Genomic DNA, 16,030 nt, shown 5'->3' on the forward strand with positions numbered 1-16,030 from the left:
AGGAGGAGGGAATTCCCGGGCTCCCCACCCCGCGGCCTCACGCTCCACCTTCTCCCCGCGCGGGGCCCGCCCTCACTCCCGGCCCCGCCCCCCGTGCCGGCCCGGGGGGCGGGGGCTACCTGCGCGCGCGGTCACCCGCTCACCGGAACTCGCGCCGCGCCCGGCCGGGCTCCGGGGACCCCGCCTTCCGGCGCCGCTGCCGCCGCGCGCGCCCCCTCGGGGGGCGGGCCGCCCCTCCCCCGGTCGCCGTCTGCGGTGAGACCGAGTCGCTAATCCCGACCCAACATGGCGGCGGGGCCCGGGGCGGCTTCCCGAGGCGGCGCAGGCTGAGGGGGCGTGAGGAGGCGGCTTTCCTCCACGCGGAGAGCAGGCCCACAGCGCCCCCTCCCCGCTCGCGGACCCCGCGGCTGCTGCGCGAGATGGAGTGGGCTGCCCGCCCCTTCGCTTTCTCGCGTCCCTTCGCCCCGCTCTGTATAGTGCCGAGGGCTTTGTTTTCGTGGGGGAGGACCGGGGAGTTTGGGGGGCTGGCTCTTGGCTCCTCAGTACTAGGCTTCCGCACCCTTTGTCGTGGGTAGTAAAATCTCAGTCGCGCCGCGTGAGCCAGGGGGGCGTTCCTAACACCCTCATCACCCGCCTGATCACTGTCCAAAAACGCTCGCGTCTGGCCGCCTTCCGACCCGGGGATCCTGTCCCGGCCCCGGGCGCTTCCTGTTGACTGTAGGTCGAACCAGCCTTCCCTTCCCGGGAGAGGGGACCGAAGCCGAGTTCTGTTGGCGACTCTCCCGGTAATGGTGGTTTGGGCTTATCTTGGGACCGCGTGTTCTTAGGCGATGCTGGCGATGTCCCAGCGGAGGAACTGCGGGCGGCAGGTATTACTGTCCCATTTGACAGCTGTGGAAACTGAGGCTGCCACTCCAACGAAGGCAGAGCACCCACCAACTAGACTCCTATATTTTGCAGCCGGTCGCTAGACGGAAAGGGGAGAGTGTCCAGAAGGACCTGGAATTCTACAATGTGGGCCAGTGTCAGAAAGGGCTGAATATTGAGTCTCTTCTGCTGCAATCTCTGCCCTGTCAGACTCTTAGATTAACTTCCTCTTCGTATTTCCTCTTTGGTGGGGTTATCAGAACTACTAATGTTGGGACTGTTGGTTTCCTTTGTGGTTTTTAGCGAAATTCAGAATCATCCTTGACAAATACGAAATGGTACAATCATATGTGTCAGTATTCTGGTATTCTAGGAATTTAGGAAACTCTATATAAGGGTATTAAAAAAATTTTTTCAGCTCACTAGATGAACCCAAGATAGGCTTAGGCATTTACATTAACTAAAAGGTATACATAATATGGTGCTTTAATAGATTTAGCTACCAAAACCTCATTTGCTCTTGAGTGTCATGGGCATTAAAAATTTCATGTTCGTTCTCCAACCATGGTGGTCCACTGGTTAAGACTGCGCTTCCGCTGCAGAAGGCAGGAGGTTCCATCCCTAATCCAGGATCTAAGAGCCTCCCTGCCTCCCTGCCTTTTGGTTTGGCCAAAATAAATAAATGAATAAATAAACATGTCATGAAACTTAACATTTAACTTTTTTTAACTAGAAAATAAATTCCTTGAACCGTTACTTTTCTAAACTTCTATATAAAATAGAGATTGTATCTTTGTCCTAAACTCATCTTCAAAACAAATAAAAGCACCTCTCAGTTTCATAAAATTAACTCTGAAATACTCGTTAAAATACGCTAAAATCAATTCTAAAGTACTAAAGTCAATACTCATGGACATGAGTTTGGGTAAACTCCGGGAGTTGGTGATGGACAGGGAGGCCTGGCATGCTGCAATTCATGGGGTCACAAAGAGTTGGACACGACTGAGCGACTGAACTGAACTGAAAGTCAACTCTATAAGGGGTGAGGTGGCTTTGAAAATATTCTGTATGGAGTTTTAAAGGTGGGCGAGGGTGTCAAAATCTCTCCTTCATGTCTCGTTACATTCACTTAATCCTTGTTTTCTTCTCTTAACCATCATTTTTATTTTATTTTTTTAAACCTCATTCCCTGTTTTTTCTTTTGGAATATGCATCTTAACATCAAGCTTCAGCCTGTAAATATTCTTGCAGACTTTTCAACCTTAAACTGAGTGGCTCATTTATTTCTAGGCCTATTTAAAACAAATGGGACAGGAGGACTTTTTTGGTGGTCCAGGGGTTAAGAATCCAACTGCCAAAGCAGGGGGCCCGGGGTTCACTCCCTGCTCCAGGAAAACCCCCACATGCTGTGGAGCAAGCCTGAGCGCCACAACTACTGAGCCCTAGGGCCCACGCGCTGCCCTAAGAGAAGCCACGGCAGAGAGAAGACTGCACCTGTAAGGAAGAGTAGCTCCTGCTACCTGAAAGTGAAAGTTGTGCAGTCCTGTAGACTCTTTGCGACCCCATGGACTAGACAGTCCATGGAATTCTCCAGGCCAGAATACTGGAGTGGGTAGCCTTTCCCTTCTCCAGGGGATCTTCCTGACCCAGGAAGATCAGACCTAGGGATTGAACCTAGGTCTCCCGCATTGCAGGCGGATTCTTTAACAGCTGAGCCACAAGGGAAGCCCCTACAGCTAGAGAAATCTACTTTCTGCTCCCTACAACTAGAGAAATCCTGCACATAGCAAGGAAGACCCAGCGCAGCTAAAAATAAATAAATACACACACACACAAAACAAAAAACAAACAGGACAAAGAACCTCAAGTCTCACTGAGTTTGGTTTAATAGAAGTTGCTTTCAAGTGATTTCTGTTCATTTGTGAAACGGACAAATGAAGAAGCACAGCCTCCCACAGGGCAGGGAGATCTGCTGTGTATTAACCTTATGGGTTAAGGGTTCAGGAGTCATAAGGAACCCAAATCATGGGGTCCCTGGGTGAGTCTGTTGGACAAAGGGGAAAGCTTTAAATAAATGAGTAAAATATGTTAAGTCCTTGCAAAAGTGAAGCGCAAAATTTAAGTTTATTAATACTTACAATTACTTGACTGATGTACAGTTTACAATACATTTGGAGTTTAGCTAGGGCCACACTCTCTCACCCTGGAACATCTGATTCTGCCTGGAAATGGTTGTGTTTGGATCAAACCTCTCCTGCCGTCAATAATCTGCTGCTGCTGCCTCCATCACTCAGGCTGTGATGATAATCTTCTCTTCCTGGTAACTAGAGAGCCTTGTATTCCTACAGGGGGTGCATGCACTGGTCTCTGCTCTTTATCCTCACTACCACCCCCTACCCCAAAATGCCTTCCACCAGACTTGAAGTACCTGCCCAAAGCTTGGTGCTCTTTAGGTCCACTCAGTGCCTCAGGTTATCTTCACAACCTCAGCCTTACCGCCTCCACCTGGCCAATTAAGGCGAACATGAGGAGCCCTCTAAGCAAAGATTTGGAAAATCAGGCAAAAGGAAATTATTCATCCTTGAATGTTAGGCTCATTGTGCCAAGCTCCATGGAGAGGTGCCGTAACCCATCCGTTTCTGATATCTTCGTTGCTTCACAGACTGGTGCTCAACTGGGCAATTCATGGGATGTGTAAGGACATCTCCTACAATGAATAGATGTAAGAAGTGGCAGTCATACATGAGCTTCAGCAAATCCAACCCATCTTTTTTCCCTGCTTTGTTGCTCTCTCCAGAGTCTAATTTCTTGACCACCTGGTCTAAGATCTTAGATGTCCGTCCTGTGCCTGGTATGCCTCCCCAGCTCCAGGACTATTTTTTGGAAATCTAGTCTTTGCTGTTGGAATCTATTCTAGGGTCATCCTGGTTTATTTCTGTGACTTCAGTTCTTCCTAGTTCTCCTACATTTTGGTCCCAGGCTTGTTACATGTAGACAAGTCCCTACCAGCGTCAGCAATCTTATCCCCACCCCCCACCCCACACCACTTTGCCTATTCCTAGATATTTTATTTGGCTGCACGAGATGGCACGTGAGATTTTACTTCCCCAACCAGGGATTGAACCAGTGCCCCCTGCAGGGGAAGTGTGGAATCTTAATCACTGGACCACCAGGGAAGTCCTTGCTTGTTCCTAGATATTGTTGTTTTTCTGTCACTAAGTTGTGTCTGACTCTTTGCAACCCCATGCACTACAGATTGCTGGGCCCCTCTGTCCTTCACTATCTCCCAGAGCTTGTTCAAATTCATGTCCGTTGAGTCAGTGATGCTATCTAACCATCTCATCCTCAGTCACCCCCTTCTCCTTTTGCCTTCCATCCTTCCCAGTGTCAGGGTCTTTTCCAAGGAGCCGAACAGTCGGCTCTTCACATCAGGTGGCCAAAGTATTGGAGCTTCAGCTTCAGCATCAGTCCTTCCAATGAATATTCAGGGTTTATTTTCTTGAGGATTGCCTCTTTTGATCTCCTTGCAGTCCAAGGAACTCTCAAGAGTCTTCTCTGTCACCACAATTCAAAAGCATCAATTCTTTGGGGCTCAGCCTTTTTGTAGTCTGACTCTCACATCCATACATGACTACTGGAAAAACCATAGCTTTGACTATACAGACCTTTGTTGGCAAAGTGATGTCTCTGCTTTTTAATATGCTGTCTAGGATTGTCATAGCTTTTCTTCCAAGGAGCAAGCGTCTTTTGGTTTCATGGCTGAAGTCCCTGTCCGCAGTGATTTTGGAGCCCAGGAAAATAAAATCTGCCACTGTTTGCACTTCTTCCCTTCTATTTCCCATGAAGTGATGGTATCAGATGCCATGATCTTACTTTTTTTAATGTTAAGTTTGAGTTTCAAGCCAACCAGCTTCAAAACTGCTATCAGAGGACAAAGTGAGGAACCAGGTTGAGAGCTGGGAAGTCTTGAGGTTATGGCTGAGGTTCCTAGGTAATCTAGCCTTAGCCCTACCTTCAGACTTTCCTGTCCTCAACTTGGCTCCTCACTCTGCCCTGTGACAGCAGTTTCGAAGCTGGATGGCACTTGGCATCTTCTCACATGCCCTCCACCTCACAAGAGTACAACAGACACACAGACTCCAGTGGACACCTTTTGTTGAAGGTGTCTGTGGAACCCAAGGTCCTCTCCTCTGAGAACCCTGCCTCTCCCAATAGCCAGCGTGTAGCCCTTTGGTCTGAGTACCCCAACTGTCAGGCTCTACCTTGAAATTTGGAATTTGGAGGAAGTGACACAAAGGTGACTTAGGTTATTCCTGGTGGGGTGGTGGAGTCGAGGGTCCAGTGGCAGTACGTGAGTCTCCAGGAGTGGGGGCAGGGGAGCCAGGAGCAGCAGACAATGGTTTTCAGAGAGAGAACAAAGCAGATGCACAGTGAGAAGCCTGTGTGCAGATAAGAGCTTGTAGGACCCCAATGGTAACTCTACTTGCCTTGAGCCACATGTAAGACCCCAAGAGGGGAACACAGCTGGCTGATCAGCCCCCGCTCTGGCTGCTCGGGGGAGTCACTGCTTTTAGATCGCAGCACAGATGCATGTACATACCTTTTCTCCTAGGGCAGCAGTCCCCAGCCCTTTGGGCACCAGACCAGTTTTGTGGAAGACATTTTTTCCACAGACCTGGGTGAAGGGGATGGTCTCGGGATGATTCAAGTGTGTTACATTTATTGTGCACTTTATTTCTATTATTATTACTCTAGCTCCATCTCAGATCATCAGGCATTAGATCCTGGGGGTTGGTGACCCCTATTCTAGAACACCACCTCCATCCTCAAAAGACTTCTCAACACAACAATTCAGGCAGCAGACACCTGAAATTGACATTAGATGTTGAAGCCCATTTGCTAGCTCTGCTGTATAGGCTTGTAATTTCCTCCCAGGATCTATATTTGCAATTCCTGTAGCCATTACCCAGTGGTTGGCCTGATACATTAAGCCAATGTGTGGTCAGAATAAGTCAGTATCTCTGACAGTGAGTTTAAACCCTGGACTAAAATTGCTACCAGATTGCTACTTCCTGGAAATCTTTTACAAATGGGTTATAGAAAGTAGAACATAACTTTGCTTGGAGGCAAGAAGTTAGAATGTTTACCTACATCAAAGATTTAGAAAAGAAACTGCAAATCAGTCAGGCTCTTATCTCTTGAATTAACTGACATCAGATCATAATGGATTGTAATCAGGGAACTTTTCATTTTTAAATATTTTGCAAGCTAACTTTGTGGTCTGGTTAAAAATACGTTTAGAATAAATCTGTGTTTTTGAAAACCTGTTTTAATATTTCTTTAAGCTAGGCCTTCTTTTTGTAATTTCAGTGGTATAGATCATTATTTTTTACATCTGTGAGCAATTAGAATCGGACAAGATCTTATTATGTGATGTAAACCATAATGCATTTTTAATCCTTTAGCAAAATGTATTTATGCTTCTTATACTTGTATATGAAAAGGTTTTTTCAGTACTTCAAATAGCACTTCCTTCTAAGGGAATAAGTGTTAGTTGCTCAGTCATGTCTGACACTTTGCGACCGCATGGACTGTAGCCCGCCAGGCTCCTCTGCCCATGGGATTCTCCAGGCAGGAATACTGGAGTGTGTTTCCATTCCCTTCTCCAGGGGATCTTCCCCACCCAGGGATTGAACCAGGGTCTCCTGCATTGCAGGCATCTGAGCCATCTGAGCCACCAGGGAAGCCCTTTAAGGGACTAAGTTACACAACAAATACTTAACGTAACATCTATGTTTTGATGAACTGTCCTGTGAATGAATTAATGTGACTGACAGTACAGATACTAGGATTACCTACATCTTTCACTGAATCTTCATAAACACCCTGGAGGTTGGCAGTATTATTCCCATTTGCAGATTGGATCCCTCCAGCTTGGAGAGGTTAAACAACACACAGCTAATAAGAGGAAATGCTCCAAAGCCTGTTCTACAGAAAGTCACTGTGATTGCAGAAAAGAAAAGAAAAAAATTTTTTTAGTGTTATTTCAATGACTATGTAAAACTGCATTTATTTCTCCAAATTATAAAATAATTAAAATTGGTAAACTGCCCTTATAATTAGGAAATGCAAATAAGAAATGTGGGATTCTGGGACTTCTCTGGCGGTGCAGTGGTTAGGACCCAGCACTTCCACTAACGTGGGCCTGGGTTCAATACCTGGTCAGGGAACTACAATCCCACAAGCTGCTCAGCATGACCAAAAAAATAAATAAATAAACAATTTTTTTTTTTTTAATGTGAGGTTCTGTGCTTCCCTGGTGGCTCAGACAGTAAAGAATCTGCCTGCAATGCAGGAGACCCAGGTTTAATCCCTGGGTTGGGAAGATACCCTGAAGAAGGGAATGGTAACTCACTCCAGTATTCTTGCCTGGAGAATCCCATGGACAGAGGAGCCTGGTGGGCTACAGTCCATGGGGTCTCAAAGAGTTGGACACCACTGAGCAGCTAACCCTTTCACTTCATTTTATATCTTCACATTCTATTTCTAATCCTGCCTTTGCTGTCATATGAAAGCCACTTATAAAAAAAATGTGGGATTCTACAAATTCATAGGAAATTCTTTATTGGGTAATCTTACATCACTAAGAAAGAGTTGGGGCCAAACCTAAAAAGATGTATGAGATTAGCCTTAAAAGAATGAATTCAATTCAGAAAGAACATATGAATTAAGTATAACTTTCTGGAGATTAGTAGTTGGCATCTATCAAGGCAGTCTTCCAATGACATCTCCCTCAAACCATGGTCTTCAACTGAAGAACCAAATATCTGAAAAATGACTGTATGTAAGCATATATAATTTACTGTGCCAAATACAAAGGATATATGTTAAATCAACATTAAGGTTTACATTTTAATGTGCTAAGGTTAAGTAACTGTAGTTAAACTTTCCAAGTCAACTTAACTCAGTGCTCACAGTTAGTAAATAGGTCATAACCCGCCCCTCCTACACAAAAAAGATACAAGCAAAACAGAACAAAAACAAAAAAACAGGTTCAAGAAGGAAGGGACATATGCATACCTATGGCTGATTCATGTTGATATATGGCAGAAACCAATACAATATTGTAAAGCAATTATCCTCCAATTAAAAATAAATAAATTAAAAAAAAAATCATGGCTAAGAACCCAAACTAGGTAAGGTTGTTGAATCTTTTAAAAATCAGCTTATTCATTCATTCATAAAACATTTATAGAATATCTCCTGACAAATTCTGTATATTTCAGTTTATGCTGTATTAAAAGAGATCTTATGATTTTATTAACTTGAACTGAAAAAAATCAATGGCAGGATACTGTCTTTGTATTGGAATTCAACAAACATAAATATTAGATTTTCAAAGATGTTATGTGGATTTTTTTTCATAGAAAAAGGAATTACTATACTACCAAATTTAATGTTAGAATACATAGTTTTAGACATTTTCATTATAGACTAATAAAATTAGTGTTTATAGTTAATTTAATTTTGTAAAGTGATTTTGTTTTGTTTAAAAGAGCTAGCCACTATTTTTAAAAATTTTCTTTTAGCTTTATTGTCATCATCATCATTTTTATTTCTTTATAGTGGACTAGGGCTTCTCAGGTGGCACTAGTGGTAAAGAATCTACCTGCCAACACAGGAGATGCAAGAGATGTGGGTTGGATCCCTGGATCAGGAAGATCCCCTGCTGTAGGAAATGTCACCCCACTCCAGTGTTCTTGCCTGGAAAATTCCATGGACAGAGGAGCCTGGCGGGCTGCGGTCCATTGGGCCTCAAAGAGTCAGACACAACCGAACACACACACACATAGTGGACTAATCTACAACTATTTCAAATTTTTGAGCACTGAGTTCTGGTCATTAATTTCTGTGGGCCACTGTGCTTCTGAATACTTGAAACCATGTTTACTAAAGAATCAACAACCGTGTACTGAAGAATCAGTGTACAATGATTCATACTTTAGAGGATGCTATTTAAAAATTCCAAATGTGACTAACTTCAAAGTAGAGATTTTTTTTTCCGAACACCTGGTAATTTTGGCATAAAATAGAAAATTGGCATTCACATTCATTTCATGTAAAATGAATTGCAACAAGTTTAAGTAGAAGCAGAGTTGGAGACTAAGTAATGGATGTTTTGAAAACCAGACTGGAAATTTTGTTTATATTAGAGTGAAGCCCTTTTAAAATTTATTTGAACTTCTGTTCAGGAAAATATTTAGATTCTCCTTCGCCCTCTTAAGGACCTATTGTCTAGTTGTGGATTTTATTTGAAAACCTTGAAACAGAAAAAAAATAATTCCTCCTTTTGTAAAAGTCTCCAGGTCTCACATATTCTCTTTAAAAATCACCAGTCTCATTTCCTTTGAGATGATGAGCTATACATCCAAAGAACAAAGCATTTCCTGAGTCTGTTTAGTGTACATGTACATAGGATTAGTTCCTGAGTGTTTGTTACGTACCCTCAAGAATCTGGTAGAAATTAAAAAACAAAAAAGTCAGAGAACACAGAAATTTATATAAAACCCTGAGATGATAAACAGCACAGAATAATGTAAAGTCCTAGCAAGGATTTGATAAATTTGGTCATTTAGAAGTACGTATAAACACTTAATAAGTTTTACTTACCTTAGGGTAATCAGTTTGAAAATCCATAGAAAGCTATGACAGTGGAAAGATGTTTGGACTGGGAATAAATATCAATTCTTGTCCAATTGCTAGTGGGTATGAAATTTCTTTAAGGGTGAAGAAAATATTCTGAAATGTGATAGTGGTAATGTTTGTACAACCTTGTGAATATACTAAAAACAATTGAATTGTACACTTTAAAGGATGAATTTTATGGTATGTAAATTATGTCTTGATTAAAAGAAAATCCTGGTTCCAGAATTTTGTGCCCTTTTGGAACTCTAATCCTTTCCCCCCAGCTTTACTGAGGTATTACAGATAACACTGTGCCATGGGGGAGACCTGGGTTGGATCTCTGGGTCAGAAAGATCCCCTAGAGAAGGGAATGGCTACCCACTCCAGTATTCTTGCCTGGAGAATCCGGTGGACAGAGGCGCCTGGCGGGCTACAATCCATGGGATGGCAAAGAATCAGACACAACTGAGCAGCTAATATCCAACAGTAAAAATTGTGTAAGTTCAAGATGTACAATGTGATGATTTTGATGCCTGTATACATTGTAAAATATTATCACAATAAAGATAGTCAGCACATCCAGCACCATTTATGCTACATAGACTAGATCAAAGCAATAAGTATAAAATGCATGCTGCTGCTAAGTTGCTTCAGTCGTGTCCGACTCTGTGCGACCCCATAGACGGAAGCCCACCAGACTCTGCCGTCCCTGGGATTCTCCAGGCATGCTAGTAAGGAAATAAAAGCTATTATGTAATTTCCAATGGAAAGAGTAGGCTACTGGGACAACTGACTATCCATCTGGAGAAAGAAAATTTTCTTCAAGATTTTCTGCAAATTTATTGGCCATTCATATTTCTAATTTTGTGATCTGTCCTTTAGCAACTTCGCGTCTAGGTGTGGCTGTCTTTATGAATTTGTAAGTGTTCTATTTTGAGATTTTGAAATTCTTTACTTTTCATAAATGATGGCAACATTTACCCCAAGTTTTCAAGTGCCGCTTAACTTTATTTGTGGGTTTTCTTTTAGTACAGAGAAACTGAGGACTATTTTAGTCAATTTATCAATCTCTTCCTTCTTGGTTTCTTCATTTTTTTTTAATTAAAAAATTATGTATTTATTTTGGCTGCACTGGGTCTTCGTTGCTGCCAGGGCTTTCCTTCTCTAGTTGCGGCGAGCGGGGGTTACTCTTCTGGTGGTGCTGCGGGGGCTTCGCTTGTGGCGCATGGGCTCCAGCGCGCAGGCGTCAGTGGTTGCAGCACATGTGCTCAGCCGTCGTGGCGCACAGGCTTCAGTTGCTCCGAGGCACGTTCAGTCTTCCCGGACCAGGGATCCAATCCATGTCCCCTGTATTGGCGGCCAGGTTCTTATCCACTGTACCACCAGGGTAGTCCCTTTTTGACTTCTTTTAAATCACCGGTCTTAAAAATCTCCTTTCCCATCCTAAAATTATTTATATACTTTTCCCTAGTATTTTGGTGATTTTCTTTTGCATTAAAAAAGCGTCCGTTTGCCCGCTGTACGGCACAGGGAACTGCTCAGTGTTATGTGGCAGCCTGGATGGGAGCGGAGTTTGGGGGAGAATGGATACATGTATATGTTCTGCTGAGCCCCTTGGCTGTTCACTTGAAACTATCAGAACATTGTTAATGGGATAACCTCAATACAAAATAAAAAGTCAAACAAAAAAAATTTAGACCACTTGAATATGTTTGATGTTGTAGGACAGGAAGTAGCAATTTTCTTTTTCTTTTCTCTCCCTAGTGGATAGTGAGTTGTGCCACTCTTCTCTTCTTTCCACTGGGATTGCATTTATCTCTTTTTCTTGCCTGATTGTTCTGGCTAGAACTTTGGTAGTATGTTGAATAGGAGTTGTGAGAGTGGGCACTTTTGTCTCATTCCTGATTTTATAGGAAACCTAGCTTTCCGACTTTCACCAGTGAGTGTGATGTTAGCTATGAGTTTCTTAGATATAGTCTATGTTATGTGAGCTATGTCTCTTCTGTATTCAATTTCTTAAGAGCTTTGATCATGAAAGGGTGTTGAGTTTTGTCAAATGCTTTTTCTGCATCTATGGAGAGGATCATATAATTTTTACACTTCATTCTATTAATGTGATGTATCACGTTTCATAGCTATGTAGTCTTAAGTAAGTTTCCTAAGTTCTTAAGACTTCAGTTTTTCCATTGTAAAGTGAAGGGAGTTTATTAGAGCAAAACTTTTCATACTGTGGTTTGCAATTCCTTAGTGAGTGGGGAAATCACTTTAGTGGATGGAAACCAGCATCTTTTAAAAAATGAAACAAATATATGAACATATTTGTTGCTGTTGTTTAGTCACCAAGTTGTGTCCAACTCTGCAATCCCAAGGACTGTAGCCTGCTGGACTCTGCTATCCATGGAATTTTCCATGCAAATGGAGACATAGCAAATAGATTTTTTTTTTAGGCTTTCAAAAAAATGTGGATAATTTTTAAAGTCTTTATGGAATTTGTTACAATGTTGCTTCTGTTTTATGTTTTGGTTTTTTTGGCCATGAGACATGTGGGATCTTAGTTCCTTGACCAGGGTTCGAACCCATGCCCTCTGAATTGGAAGCAGGGAGTCTTAACCACGAGACAGTTGGAAACCCCCCCCCAAAATTATTATTATTATTTATTATTTATTTTTTTTTAGTAAGGAGCATGGTATGCAATGGAGATAATAGTTTTTGTAATTTGGTATAAGAATCATATCCTGAACACCAATTTAAGACTCAAGGCATTTTTTGTTGAAATGATAATTTTGACAAGATGATAAAAGAATTAGAATAACCCCACATCTGCAACTCTGATGGTGTAGTTATTTGGTATCACTGCATACTTTTCTCCTGCTATTTCATCCCTCAAGTTGGTTTCCCAAAGCCCCAGCATAAATGGCTACCTGGTTGTTTCCGGTTTGAGGACCCTGTCTTTCACTTTTGTATGTCCTCTTGCAGTATCCAGAACCATGCCATGCACGCAGATGGTGCTAAATATGTGCTTGAGCAACGAATATGTACATGAAGCTGGTTTGGAAGAGACCTAGGACTACTTTCTTTGTTAAAAGTAAAAATGGATGCCTCAGCACTGGGTTATCAAGAACAACAGTCCCGTGCAGTAGTCCTGAGAAGCAGCGGACAGCAGGGGAAAAATGCAGTACAGTAAGTCCCCTACATACAGATCAGTTCTGTTCTGAGATCGTGCTCGTTTAAGTCCAACAGAGTGAGCCTAGGTACTCAGCCAACACGATCGACTTTGTAGTACTGCACTATAATAGGTTTATAATACTTGTCACACAAATAATATTTTAAAAAAACTCAAAAATAAAGAGAATACTTTGAATCTTACAGTATAGTACCTTGTTGTACTGTACAACAGCTGGCATACAGAGGTTGGCAGCAAGTGAACAGGCAAGAAGACATACTGACTGCAGGAGGGAGAGGAGGTGGGAGATGGTAGAACTGAAGGATCATCAGCAATAGGAGACGGAGGGCGAGCTGCAATGTCACTCCCGCCTGATGCTGATGGAACCCTCGCTCGCATCTTTGAAAGTTCAAAACTTGAAGGTTCATGTGTAGGGGGACTTATTGTATGTAGAGGCAGCCCAAAGGCCGCCCAAGGAAATGAAGGCAAACTGGGACCCAGAGACTAAGGGCAAGTTAGGGAAGAGGGTGATGTCATCAGAACAACAGTAGAGGAAGACAGTTTTGGCAGCAGACTTTGAAGAAAAAAAAAAAAGGAGAGAGGGGAAAAAGGAAACGGGAAAAGGAAGTCTGCTCAGCACGCAGGATGACATTGGGGTGGGAGGGGAGCTTCCTGTCACAGCTTGATGTTTGCAGCATCTGGTCACCTCTCATAACAAGGAGACTTTAGAAACCTGAGCTTTCTCAAGCTGCGGGTTTACAATACGTCCGGATTCCATGGCTTAACAGTGCCGGCAGATGGGCGCATCCGAAGGCAGAAACAAAACACAGATGGAAGACAAATGGGTCTCTTACACTGAGGCCATTCCCATTAGTTTTTCCTATTTGGAAAAGTATATAAGCTTCCCGTGTTTTTGGAATTTACTAGTTTTGTGTTGAAGTGTTGAAAGTTTTCTTTTAATAAAGTGGTTTTCAGATCGTGACATGTGGCAAAGAGACCGGCAAAGAAAACAGTTGTTTCCAAAGCTAGTGATTTTTCCACGACCTATTTTTCTGTTGCATTAATTTTTGCAAGATCCCGCACCTCACTTCATTTACAGCATGGGTCCAAGTTTTCCGCAAAGCCATTGTGCCCTCTAGCGTTTCTTAGTGTATCATGACGGCTATGTTGGAGTTTTAAAAAGTGGTCAGAGGTGAACTGACTTGAAGAGTAGGAAGGATAATAAGAATTTCCACCTTATCATCTCTTATCAGTCAGTAGAAATGTGGCTATGTTATGGTAACAAATCTCAGTGGCTGCAAAAAAAAAAAAGTTTTTTCTTTTTCTTTTTTTCAAGCAGAAGGTACCATGCAGGCTGGTCACACCCATCTACATGCAGCATCTTGGGGGTCCAGGCTTCCTGGGTCTTGAGAACTCTGTCACCGTGTCACCTGGGGACTCGGCAGGACAGGGAAACACACAGAGGAGGCCTGCTGGCTCTCACCTGCTCTACCCTGGAAAGAAAACGTGTCATCCTGCTACTTTCCACTGGCAAGAAAGTGTATAACCAATAACCAGGCAGCCTGGAGGGCGGGGAGAGACACGGGGGGACTGGGGTCACCAGTGGCCCCTGCTAAATCTTCTACTGGAGCACCTGGGAACGAGCGCATGAGAAATCCTAGCTGTGTTATTTTGGGAAATATTTTTGCAGTTTTCCAGCAGGAGATTATTCAATCAAAAAGAGAATAACAATAGCAGCTTTAATGTTCATAATTCTTTATCTTTCAATACGATACTCAAAATTAAATATCCCCTCTGTGCGACAGCAGAAGTGTAGGGATAGACTTGTTTTTTTTAAGATTTTTTTTTTTTTGATGTGGACCATTTTTAAAGTCTTTATTGAATCTGTTACATTATTGCTTCTGGTTTTTTTATATTTTTAATGTTTTGGTTTTTTGGCCAGGAGGCATGTGGGATCTTAGCTGCCTGATCAAGGATTGAACCCACACCCCCTGCATTGGAAGGTGATGTCTTAACCACTGGACTATCAGGGAAGTCCAAGGGACAGACTTTTAAGTTACAATTTCTGTTCTGATTGACTTTTGTGTGAAATAAAACGTCCCTTCCTTCCCTATTCTTTGTGAGAGCTATCCTACTCCTCCTGCCTCTCTTCCTTAGATGTTTAAGTTGTGATTTTATTTTTAATGACTTCTTTCCAACTTTGATTTGGAAAGCTGTTACCCAAGCTGTTCTTTTTACTGATAGCCCATCTTGGAGACATATATTGCATTTATTTAGGAAAGTTTGCAAATTTCATCTATTATTAGGGAAATATATTTAAGGAAACCTTATAGTTATTTATTAAGTATGGAGCTTGATAGCTCTTTTGATTTTTTTAATTGTAAAATATATATAACATTTACCATTTTAACCATTTTTGTCTTTTATTTATTTTAAAAAAGTTTTGGCTACACCCTGCGGCATGTGGGACTTCAGTTCACCTCAGCAGGGATCAAACAAACCCTCACCCCCGGTACTGGAAAGCCATCTAAACCACTGACCACCAGGGAAGTCCCTAAACACTCTTTTCTGCTCTGTAGGACTGCTGTGAAGGTTAGGATGAGTTAGTACATGTAATGCTCTTAGGTCAGCACCTGCAGGGCTCAGGTGTGCTTTGTGCTAGGTAGCCAAGGGTTGGTGGCTGGGTCGCCTCTGAGGGATCTTCTAGAAGAAACATCCAGAGATGAGGTGGTTTTGGTTTGAAAACCACTGTGATGAATTTGGGATTGACAGCGTGGAAACATGGACTTTGATCCTGCCTTCACCAGAGTAGCAGTGTGGTTGGGGTCAGGTCCCTTACCTTCTCTGGATAGCAGTTTTCTCCTTGCTGAAATGGGCGGGGGCCGCCCCCTGGGCCGCCCCCAGGTTCGAGCCCGCAGAGGCTGGGATTCAGCGGTACAGCTGCGCGGCGCCTTTCTAGGTTCGCGGGCGCCACCCTGTGGCAGAAATGGATAATGCCATCAACAGGCTCGGCGAGACTGAAGAGCCAGGGACCCAGTTTTCTAGATGGATTGTATCTACATACAGAAAAATCTCTCCAGCGACAGGGGGCCCTAGCCAGGGTGGGAGTGCTCTCTTATTAGAATAAATGGAGCATGACCTGGACATGGCACGGTAGGCAGAATCTCATTATGGCAACGGGAATAACTCATCAAAGCACCTGAATAATTTACAGCACGCTCAGCTTGTTCCAGAGAGTGGGGACCAATAACACTAAGACTTAGAATCTGTTTAATTCAATGCTTTTTTTTCTGTGTTGAAACCATGACCTTGAAA

General features: G+C 43.0%; 1 protein-coding gene and 1 long non-coding RNA gene across 7 annotated transcripts in view; one reads left to right on the forward strand and one right to left on the reverse strand.

Annotated features, from left to right (window-relative positions):
- The window catches only part of YES1 (YES proto-oncogene 1, Src family tyrosine kinase), a 56,434-nt gene extending 55,641 nt beyond the window's left edge, over positions 1–793 (reverse strand). The window contains exon 1 of one of the 6 annotated variants that reach the window (XM_081561828.1): positions 635–793. The gene's annotated coding sequence lies outside the window, so the exon portion shown is untranslated. Of the gene's footprint in view, positions 1–119; positions 277–559 lie in introns of those variants that run through there. The other 5 variants (XM_081561822.1, XM_081561826.1, XM_081561833.1 and 2 more) reach the window with 5 other exon arrangements.
- Positions 139–15,125, forward strand: LOC145534428 (uncharacterized). Its single transcript, XR_014074581.1, has 3 exons — positions 139–1,909; positions 12,529–12,732; positions 14,052–15,125. It is a non-coding gene; the product is annotated as an uncharacterized LOC145534428 (long non-coding RNA).
- Positions 15,126–16,030: the final 905 nt, after the last annotated feature.

Source organism: Giraffa tippelskirchi, chromosome 14 (genome assembly GCF_054371585.1).
Source record: "Giraffa tippelskirchi isolate mGirTip1 chromosome 14, T2T-mGirTip1v1.2.pri, whole genome shotgun sequence".
NCBI lineage: Eukaryota > Metazoa > Chordata > Mammalia > Artiodactyla > Giraffidae > Giraffa > Giraffa tippelskirchi.